Here is a 9,089-nt window from a genome sequence, read left to right as displayed (position 1 = left end):
ATGTAACGAATTGCAGATGTGAATGGTCAAATTATTACAATATTGTATGTGAAATCTGTAAAAAAAGGAAAACAAGGTATTGTGATCAGGTAAAAAAGACGTATGCGTGCGCGGCTTCATACTTCTTTTGGGTACCATTTGTTGTTATTTGGGGTTGCTACGCAATGAATAATAAAAATAACGTTAAGGATTTTTTACAGAGCGTGTGGAAGTTTTTAGTGAGAGTATTTTATTGATTTAAAAACCCAGATGATGACAAGGTTCTTTTCGAAACCGATAGGTTAAATTGTATTAATAAAAAAAGTGGTTAAAACAAAGTTGGTTAATTTTATAAAGGTAAAAAATAAGTTTAGAAGGAGAGGGAGAAGGAACCAATGAAAGGATGATATGATAAACAGTTAAGGTTTCAAGGAAAGCTAATATATTTATGTTTGAAGCATTTTTTGAAGGTGCTCGGATATTTTTTCTAATAAAAAGTCCGCTGCCTTGAGAAAAAATAAATTGATGAAGAATGTTGTATAATGTTGAGAAACGAATGAAAAGTGAAGAGATATAGACATTGGCGTGCACTTACAATTAATTAGGGTAGGCAGTAGAGCTAGTAAGGTAAGCTAGGTATTACTTATTAAAATAGGCAGTTGAGTTAGGTAGTAAGGTAAGCCAGTTACTACTTAGTAAGGTATGGTAGGTACTGGTTGCGTTTTTATATGTCACGCGGGTAAGTTAGAATAGGCACTGCTTTTATGCCTATATGGAATGCACGCTCCTGGGTATAGATGACGTGAAGTGAAGGATTTAAGGATAAAGGATAATTGTCACATGGGAAAGACATGATGAAATATCAGCAATTGTTTGGGCACACACATTGCATACTCGTAGTAGTAAAGGCTGATGTTAACCTGTGCGGTCCTATGACCGCACATGTACGGTTGGTCTTTACCACGCCTAAAGGACTATAACCTTATATGTACGGTTGAGCTTTACCACGCCAAAAGGACTATGACCGTACATGTACGGTTGGTACTTACCACGCCAAAAGGACTATGACCTTACATGTACGGTTGGTACTTACCACGCTAAAAGGACTATGACCGTACATGTACGGTTGGTCTTTACCACGTTAAAAGGACTATGACCGTACATGTACGGTTGGTCTTTACCACGCCAAAAGGACTATGACCGGACATGTATGGTTGGTCTTTACCATGCCAAAAGGACTATGACCTTACATGTACGGTTAATACTTACCACGCCAAAAGGACTATGACCGCACATGTACGTTCCCGCTTTTTTTCTGACAGGGTATCGAGTTTGCGTAAAAAAGAGTAACCTCATGGGCTGAAAAGATGGGTTCGAGAACATATTTAATTTTATCAAATTCCTGAGATAAAGATGTATTATTATTTTAAATTAGTAAAAAAGTAATAACTCAACCTTTAGAGATAATCACAATTTTATCGTAAAAAAGTGTGTCTTTTTTATACCCAGGAGAAATAAAGTAAGGCGAAGGAAAATATACTTGTAATATTATTTGCGGACACTTATACCATCAACAGGAAACTGGGACAAGAAACTTCTGACAAACATCTTATTCCCCTGGGTCTTATAATCTGACCACAATTTTATCTTGCACAAAGAATTTCGAAGTAATACGGTTTGATATTATTTGCGCAAACGCTTCTTGCCACAGATAATATAACAAGAAATAGTACACACTATTCCTCGTTCAGTAGTGGCCTTAATTTTGGACAGTTCTCTGTGTGGGTTTATATGTTGAGTCTAATACAGTACACGATCATTAAAAAAAGTATGTGTTTTGTTAATGGTCGTTAATTTGAGGGTTGTAGAATGTTACTTAGATTTTGTTTTGTTATTTAACATAATACTGGCCCAATGAACAAACATATAAAATTTGGCAACTTTTAAAATTAATATATTGAAAAGGTTTTTTTTTTAAATTCCAAACATCATTGTCACATTGCTTCATTTCAGTTATTTAAACTTATTTGTATCATTTTACAGAAAGAATGAAACGCTAGAGGATGTAAATACTATTACTTGGTACAATTTTGATCTAAATCGATTTATATTATTTATTGATTCGGCATTAACTTTGTGGAATAACATGTTGATATTTTTAATTATGCACATTTATAATACCATTTTATTATGGAGTTTTATTTCATTACATACGACTGGTTTTAGAAACTAACAGATGTTTTCATCTACAGGAGAAAAGTCAAACTTATACACCTTAGTATAAGTGGATTAGATCAGTTAAGATAAGGTAAGGAATACGGCTGAGGTTTATTTAAAACCGATCACATTTTGTTTGTACGTAGTCAAGTAGAAAATAACATGTATTTAAAGTTGACGCAGTCGGGGATCGAATTCTAATTGAATGGCGAATACAGAATCAACATACGACGAGTATATGTACTTATACAACGAAAATAATATAACTTCAAAGTGGAAATTTGAACTTAAGTTAAAATGAAATTCAATTTTTACTCTGTCAACTGATAAATTTTATCTCCAGAGAAAACTCATATTTTACAACTTTTAAACTTGACGTATATATTAAAAAAAAGAGTGAAAAATCAAAATTCAAACTTTACTCTTTTTAAAGTCAGGAAAAAATAGAATATGAAATTCGTACTGCCGGTTTTTTCCTTCATAAATAAATTACAAGTTTACAGACAGAATATTTTTTTTTATAACTTGTGAAAATGTATTGCTTGATGTATTTTTGGTAGGATACAAATGGCTTAAGTGAATAAGCTTATAGAAAGGACTAAACTGATGTTTGGAAAAGGAAATATAGGATTAAAAGTAGACGGATACTTAAAGACAGGATAAAGAGAACAGAATGTCAGTGGACTTGATCGTGAATATATTTATAAAAACAATTTTAAATGTTAAAAAAAGAAAAAAAAACTCGCAGTATTACTAAGATTTAAAGTTTAGATCACAAAAAAAAACAAATAATTTATTAAAAAGTGGTTATAGGGGGATTTATTTATTTCTGGTAGGTTTAAGAGATATTTAGTATTTTTTTTATAAAACCTAGCTTAAAACGTAAAGGCATCAAAAATGTTAATCATTTTTACGGTTAAACTAACAATATCTACAACGAATATTTAAGGGTATTGTGTGATGTTTTGGAACACCTCATATTTCGTATGAAGGAGATCAACACAATGTTTGTAAATTAATGAATATTGTTTCATTACGAAGATGTAAGGTATTATGATGAAAATGTTTTACACGATCAGCCGTGGAAAGTAAACATATGCCCCTGAAAATGGAAACGTTTAATACATGCTAACCAAACATGCCGAAGAAACCCTAAGTAATTGTCTTGAAACTCTGCTGGTAAATCTTTTTTAATTCACTAATACCACGATGTAAACGTTACAAAAATGTTGACAGATTTTAAATTGAAACAGATTAATCGAAAACGTAATTTAAACCAATCTTTTTTAAACATTAGGAAGATTAATGACACCACTTTCTGTATAAATGCGACATTTATTAAATACACGAAGGTTTTTTAGATAGAGAAAAATATTATATATATTATGGATCTGTTATATAATTTTACTAATTTTCAAACACCAACCCTGGTGTAATCAAATATATTTTCAAACTACAATAAAAAAAATATATTTGGTATCTCAACTTGAGACAAAGCATCCATCGTTTTTACATGAAACTACAAATAGATGTTTAAAAAAGACCAGAATAATTATCATAACACAAGTGGTGTATAAACGCCCTGGGGTGGCCTGAATTACATTTTTTTTGGCATAAAAGAACGACAGATTCTTTGACTCAGTTGATATATCATTCATATCAATAAAAATATTGATATATCATCCATAGGCTTAACAATAGTGTCTGATTGGGTGAAGAAATAATAATAAAAACTGTAATAAAAGAATTGATAGTTTCTAAAATCACAAACAAGGTATTCATTTTTTAATGAAATTATTTTAAAATTTTATCATCCGTTAGTAATGGGTTTATATTCTTAAAGAAATGAGAACGAAAATAATAGGTTTGGATACTCCTGTACATTTCAATATGGTTTTAGAGTATATATACATGACCGACTTTATTTAGTTATTACAATACAATTATACCATTTGAATACTGACCTCGTTACCCAAAGTACCGGAAACCAGTAGTGTGTGCAAATCACTTCCTGAATTACCATAGCCCCCCTACTTTCAGAAATAAAATGCCCCTAAGTCTACAGACTTACAAAGTATGATAACCTGTAATTTACATGCCATAAGCAGCAAAAAATATAATTTTATACTTTCTCCAAAATAAGGTAGGAACACAAATTGAGTCCAGGTAGCTTTTAAAATAACAGTTAAAATATATAAGGGATGTTTTTTTGTTTTTGAAATTTAGCGCAAAAATAATTAAATTAGATGTATGTCTGGGAACAAAGGGCAAGGCTCACTGAAATCAGTTTTTTTGGCAAAGCAACCGAAATTGAGTGATATGTATCTGAAATTACATAGTTGTACGCAATGGGGTGATAGTACCAATCCTAGTGTTTGGAGTTGAACACGGAGTTGGAAAAAGAAGGATAAAATTAGACTGAATGTAGTCGAAATGCATTGACTGAGAAAAATATTCGGCAAAATGATGTACACAACATTTTGAGTGTGTCCAAATACTTGTTCACAAATCTGAATGTCTCCACTTAGTAATAACTAACTAACTAACTAACCATCACTACGATTAACCGCAGGGTTTAGCAGAGAGAATAGAACGTCATACCACCCTATATTTCCAAATATTATTGTCCTCTTCCACAATCATGCATCTCCTCATACGTACCCGCCGATTATCTCGACTCTTGACAAGCCGCTTTCAATTATTTAACATACTTGTATTTAGGAGATAATATAATACACGTAGTTGAAGAAGAATATGGAGCTATTAAGAAGATAATATAATACACAAAGATGAAGAAGAGTATGGAACTATACAGCCTATGACAGATCGTAGACCATACAAATTTTCAGACTTCCATATTCTTCTTCATCTACGTTGAGGTATCGAGAAGTTTTGAAATCTCCATCCTTTTTTTCTGTATAAAGATACCAAAGCCACTCGATTACGGAGAACTCATACAGGGCCTTTTGTCGCTTTTTGCAATATTTTTTTTTTAATGTAATTTTTTCATTCAAACCCTTATCCAACACACCCCAATGGTGCATAGGGCACTGCATCATATAAACGCAGTGTTATCTTGAACGTCAACACATGAACGAAAGGTGATGAGCCCTCCGCTTCCGGTATCAGTCCAAGTAGTCTTGAATAAATATAAGAGTGAAAAAATCACTTTTATTTATTTGACTCCCCCTGGCAATCTAACCCGGGACCTCCAGTACGGTAGCCGAGTGTGCTGACCATATCAATACGGAGGCGGACATTTTTATATGTGGATATTTCAAATTGTTTTTTATATGTGGATATTTTAAATTGTACACACATGAATACATTTATACATAAGTATATGTGTTTGTGAATATGGAGATATAGGGGTGGTTTGAATAAGGGTGCGTTGTGAATTTTAGTTTAGACACGTAAAGAGATTAGTTTAAATAGTTTGATGTATTATAAAGTGTACCGATTTGAACATTTGGGGATAATTATTACAGTCGAATTATTTCTGAGCTCTCCGTGACAGCTTAGGGACATGAACTGAAAATATAAAAAAAATATGGACATCAAAAACAAACAACAAAAACTTGTCAAAAGATCCATTTATTTGCGTTTTATCGTAAATGTCTGTCCGTTTCAGTAGTATAATGGCTAAATCGCTAAGTTACCGTGCTGGATGCCTCGGGTTCGATTCTCTAGGGTAGTCAATATAAACATTCGTAAAAAAAAAGTTTCGTCTCTGATGAGACATCTATAATACAACCGTCATTTTTGTTCCAATTCCATCTCGATTTATATTTTATTTACGAGATTCGAATTAGAAACTGTATTTTATAATTTTTTCACATGGAAGGGGTGGCCAAACTTTCGATCACTACGAGCGACCTATTTTCTTTTAATTATAGGCAAAAAAAATAAGGGATTTTTCACTCCAATATTTACTTGATATTACCCTGGATTTGTACCTGAAGTGCAGGATTAATCAATTTGCCTTCATGTAAGAAGCGATTAAGATGATATGGCTAATAAACGATTCAGTGTCCTTTGCAGCATTGGGCGCGAATAAGGAGTAGAAGAAAAAGAAAATGATTTAATGCAAAGCGATGTTTAAATTGTGTTTTTTACTTTTTAAAACAGTAAAACAAAGTGAAAATATCGTTCGAATTTTCTCTCGATAAGGTTAAACCATAAATCAAAAAGATCCCGTCTTTTTTTAAAAAAAAGCTTTTATTATTGAAACCCCACAATATAAAAATCTCAGTCAATACATTTTTTCATACAATAATCAAAGGTTTTTATTTTCAGGAAATGGGGGAGGAATGATCGGTTCAAATATTTAAGAAGACTGAAAATGTACCTACTCATGAGGGTTTTTGTGACATACAAGCCATTAAAAAATATATGAGTTTGTTCAGAAAACACAAAACTATTTTCATAAATTATAAATAGAAAAAAAAAACAAATTGTAATATAATACGCTATTTGAATTTCAGATAGGAAATTTATAAGTACTGTTGTAGTTTTTTTAGATAAGTTCATTAGGTATTTTTTTTAGTTTTAAATAATATAACTTTTTTTAATGGTAAATAATATTTTATTTTTTGCAGTATAAACCAAAAGATATGGATTGAACTTTTTAAATTGCAATATGTGTGTATATATTTTTTAAGATTTCAAGTCTTTGAAGAAACTGTAACTTAATTCTTAACATTTTGCGTCTGGCGTTCGTAAATCTGTTACGAGTTTTGAAATTATGAGTAATTTTGAATATAAGCTCACTCCGAAACGGACAAAGAATTGAGTTTAAAAATTCTGAAAAGTTCTCGAACACGTAATATTAAACGAGAAAAAAATGTTGAGATGATTACCTCTAAGGGATGGTGCTACCCTCGCCCGACAAGGAGGGTTGAGAGATACAGAACTTTAACTTGCAAACTCCTTCACCTCCTTACCCCCTGGTACCATCACCGATAGCTATAAAGTTATGGCATAACCACACTTAACAGTGCCCTGCGTAGTAAACCCTCGAGAAAAAACATCCTTTTATTTCGCTTTTAATACAAGATACATCCTATGATACAGCTAACTTGCAATAAAACTGCCAACAAACTTTTTTATTCCGCAAACATACGCAAAAGAATAAAAGTAATATTTTTTCTACGAAATACACGCAATGACAATGTTCGCCTCCGTAGTGTAATGGTCATCACGCTCGGCTACCGTTCTGGAGGACCCGGGTTCGATTTCCAGGGGGGGTAAAAAGAAATATGAGTGATTTTTTCACTGTAATATTTATTCAATATTACCCTGGACTGGTACCTGAAGCGGAGGGCTGATCACCTTTCCTTCATGTGTAAACGATCAAGATAACACTGCGTTTATATGACGCAGTGCCCTATGCACCATTGGAGTGCGGATAAGGGTATTATTATTATTATTATTAAATTTTATTAATCTAATAAATCATTGATTTTTTTTTATATTTGTTGGAAAACTTTAAACCAACAAGGGTGACTTAATTAATCGGCCAACTCTATTCCGGGACATTCCGAAATGTAAATTTATTCATACAATTTTCAACACAGACCTTACTCTGCGCCCATTTTCAAAACTTTAAGCTATTAATAAAAAACTGAGACATATACCCAGAAGTAAAAAGTTTACATCCTTAATTGCACAGTAATTTCCGGCGAAATTACATTAACATCATTTGATAAAAAAAGGGTGTTTGCCGTTGAAATTCGAAATAACTCATTAAATTTTTTGAATTCGGTAATAATCTCTTTTGTTATGTTCGCAAGACATCCGTTTTATTATTTCCGAATGCAATTTACACGCCAAGGGCAGAAGCCATAAAACTTGGTTTTGTTTTTATAAATCACATACTGGGGGTAGTTTTGTGAATATGTTTCTGCTGTATGAATAAGTTATTATTTTCGCGAATTTCAATGCAGAAAAAAATGCCAAGGTATTTCTACATCGCTTATTGAAACATTCAGGTAGATTTCCGCTTCCGGTAAGGGGGATTTTTTTCAGAAGCCATCTTTTGTATTCACCCCCTATTGTTTGTCAAAGCAGGCGGTTTGCGAGGGAAAAGGATACAATTTAAAAACGTGAATTTTAAATGCGTGCGTTGTGATTTTTCACGTTTCTTACTGGGTAGATTTTCCGGCCTTTGTCAGTTATTTGAACCCGTCTTTTGATGCAAATAAAAGGCGATGATAGCATTTAAAAAGCTTAAAAGCAACGGTTGGATATCTTAAACAATTAACATAGCTTGCATTCTTATCGACGTAATTAAAAATCAATTAATTCTCGTGATACAAAAAACTAACAACCGTTTTATCATTTGTATCATTAAAGAATTAGATATTATTTTTTGACATCTCATCAAAGATGAAGAAGACTATGGAAGTCTGGGCATTTAGGGGGCTGACGACCGTCATCGGCTGGTTTAAGTGATCACTTTACATACGTGTAACATTCACCAATTCTACCCATTATTGACAACCACACTTCTCAAATTCTTGGAAAATCTTTATATATGAACCAATTTAGAAACCTTGTTCTTGAATCACTAGAACTTCACTAGAGACATCTATTGGTGAGATGTAAAGAAGCTTTTTACATCTCACCAATAGATGTCTCTAGTGAAGTTCTAGTGATTCAAGAACAAGGTTTCTAAATTGGTTCATATATAAAGATTTTCCAAGAATTTGAGAAGTGTGGTTGTCAATAATGGGTAGAATTGGTGAATGTTACACGTGTGTAAAGTGATAACGTAAACCAGCCGATGACGGTCGTCAGCCCCGTAAATGCCCAGACTTCCATAGTCTTCTTCATCTTTGATGAGATGTCAAAAAATAATATGAAAATAATTCCTGTAATTGGAGATAATCCAG

Source organism: Brachycentrus maculatus, unplaced genomic scaffold (genome assembly GCF_059751285.1).
Source record: "Brachycentrus maculatus isolate JH-2025_06_01 unplaced genomic scaffold, ASM5975128v1 h1tg000057l, whole genome shotgun sequence".
Lineage (NCBI taxonomy): Eukaryota > Metazoa > Arthropoda > Insecta > Trichoptera > Brachycentridae > Brachycentrus > Brachycentrus maculatus.
The sequence above is the reverse complement of the archived record's forward strand: the minus strand, read 5'-3'. Positions refer to the sequence as shown.